Below are 2,700 nucleotides of genomic sequence, written 5' to 3' on the forward strand. Positions count from 1 at the left end.
TTTTCCCTCTGAATTTCAGTTTCCCATTCCTCCTACTATGGGAATGACAATAATACCCACTTCAGAGTGTTTTTAGGATGGGTGGATCTTATCTAATCACACGCCTAGTGTAGTCTTGGCCCAGAATAAAAGCTCCATACGTGCTATCGAAATAGTGGGATCATTGACAGAACTGAAACTTTAACCAGTAATTATTTTGCTACTGTTGGGCAAAGCTTATTGTCCTATCGTCTTTCTAGCAATACTCTATCTGTATTAATTCTTGCTTCAATCTGCACATTCTGAAAATTCAATCATGCCCTCTTCATTCAAACCACTGTTTAAAAATAGCGAAGGATTGAATTATAAGCATCCCTTACAACACAGCCAGAGACCCACCAGAAGCTGCCTGAGTTTTTCTCGCCTGCAACAGTGTGCTGGATCATGGGGCCCCTACAAGAAGTGTAGCTAAGTTTCGGCAGTCTGTTTTGCTCACCTGCTAAAAGACTAGCACAGCTCTACTCTCCTCATCCTGGCATGCTAGTAGGGCTAAGTCACTTGCCAGGAGATCTAAGAAAAACCTCTGATGTCTACGGCATTGGGCCAACTGTATTTTAGTTAGCCCTGTTTTTAGCAGTGCTGGGGATAACCTAGATGCCTGGCACCTTAAAAAGAAGAGGAGAAGAGCAACCTGCCATTTCTGCAACTGTTTTCCACAACTTGGCATCACGCTACAGTGATGACTGCACCAACAATAATGTGTACTATTCGTGGAGAACTGACCATAGGCAGGCCCTAGGCTAGGCACTTGTCCAAACTTCATTCAATGTCTAAGGGGGCATCCCCCCCCCAAGCTGGAATTTATTTATAAAAATTGTGTATTTCTACTGACAGGTTTAAACTGCAGTCACCTTCAAAATACTCTGTTTGATTCCGTATACCTATTGAGACGCTTTTTCCACTCCTCAAGACAGTTTTTAAGCTCATCCATTTTGATGCCTTTTAGTGCTTCTGCTGTTTTTTGTTTCACCTCTTCCACATGGGCAAAACATTTTCCTTTGAGGGCTTTTTTTTCATCTGGGGAAAAAAATGTCTCTTGTGGAGGAATCTGGTGAATAGGGAGGATGGGAACACCGGGATCATGCCAGTTTTGGTCAAAGACTGCCAAACACTCAGCATGATGTGGACAGATGCACTCATAAATCACCCATCATGAAATGGGCAAACATGTTCAAAGAATCTCCAAAAAAATTTCACTGAAGCAGAGCACAACCTCTCACAACAACGCTAACGGGGCCACGAATGCCTATGAGTTTCTAGAACACTTACCTAGTGGAGGAAGCTTGTGCTACAAGAAAATTCCAGGTGTTTTTAGGTCCCTCCTCGTACACAACTTTTTATACTAGATGTTATCCTTATTTTCTAGAAGAAGAAACTTTGCAGAGTGGGTTTGGTGCACGCAGTTGGGGTCCCACCTAGGTCCCCTCTACTGGCCTGGGGTGCTACGTCAGCAACAGATTCTCACCTCCCAGCTCCACGTGAGCATTGCAGGACGTGCTCTGTGATTCTGGAACTCCTCGGTTATTTCTCCTTTAAAGGAGATTCTGTTGCTAACTCTTTCCTTGAGAGGGTGACAGATGGATGTTACAGGAGGAAGAGGCTTCCCTGCCATTGTCAGAGAGGTTGGGGCCAGCCATGTGGATTCCAGGACATCAAGTGACATCTACCTCAGCATGAGCTCAAAGCACAGTCCCTGTGCACACCTGCACCCTCAGCATGGCCACGACATTTCTCTTGACAGAGAACCCGCAGCCCGGCCTGGCTGGCACCCTCTGAAGTACTCCTACTCCTGTCAGCGTCTGGCCTTCCACCCCACACGTCGCTCACGGGGTCAGGTGTTGGTGGCCTATTCTGGGCCAGCACGCAGCACTCAGGGAGGTAGTGGCCTGTGTCTGGCCCAGCAACTCCAGATCATCTCCGGCCTGGTCATACCTGCATAGTTCTCTACTATCTGGTGGGTGGATAAGTTTGTCCTTCCTTGGGCTTTCTTCCTCAGCCCGAGGGTACTATATAGTCATTCTTTGATCAGAGTTAACAATTCCTTACACAGTAAATTCCCTACATACAGACCCACAAGCTGAGAACTTTCAAAGATGTGAATGTGTATTTGCATGTCCAATCATGTAAGTTAGTTCACGTGTCTGGCATACATCGCTACATGTGTGAACCCTCTACAGGTAGTTGTGCTTTTGTGTGCTTTGCAGTATAATATTGTGTAGAATATATATAGTACAGTATCTCTATTTCAAACCCAAGATGTCCAGAAGCAAGTATAAAAGCAGCGGTAATATAGCTGTCATTGTACTGTAAGATTAAAAATGTTTTCTTAGCCGGGCTCGGTGGCTCAGCCTGTAATCCCGCGCCTTTGGGAGGCTGAGGAGTTCTTCCCGCATGATTTTAAGAAGCTAACATCTCCCTGATACTCAAACCAGCTAAAGAGCCAACAAAAAAGAGAACTCCAGGCCAATATCCTGAATGAACATAGACGCAAAAATTCTCAACAAGATTCTAGCAAATTGGATCCAACAGCACATCTCAAAAATCGTCCACCATGATCAAGCAGGTTTCATCTCTGGGATGCAGGACTGGTTCAATATCTGCAAGACCATAAAGTAATTAATCACCGATGAAAACAAGAAGTACATGATTATATCATTAGAT

This window comes from Carlito syrichta, unplaced genomic scaffold (assembly GCF_000164805.1).
Source record: "Carlito syrichta isolate Samal-C Ts95f unplaced genomic scaffold, Tarsius_syrichta-2.0.1 Scaffold309276, whole genome shotgun sequence".
Taxonomy (NCBI): Eukaryota; Metazoa; Chordata; class Mammalia; order Primates; family Tarsiidae; genus Carlito; species Carlito syrichta.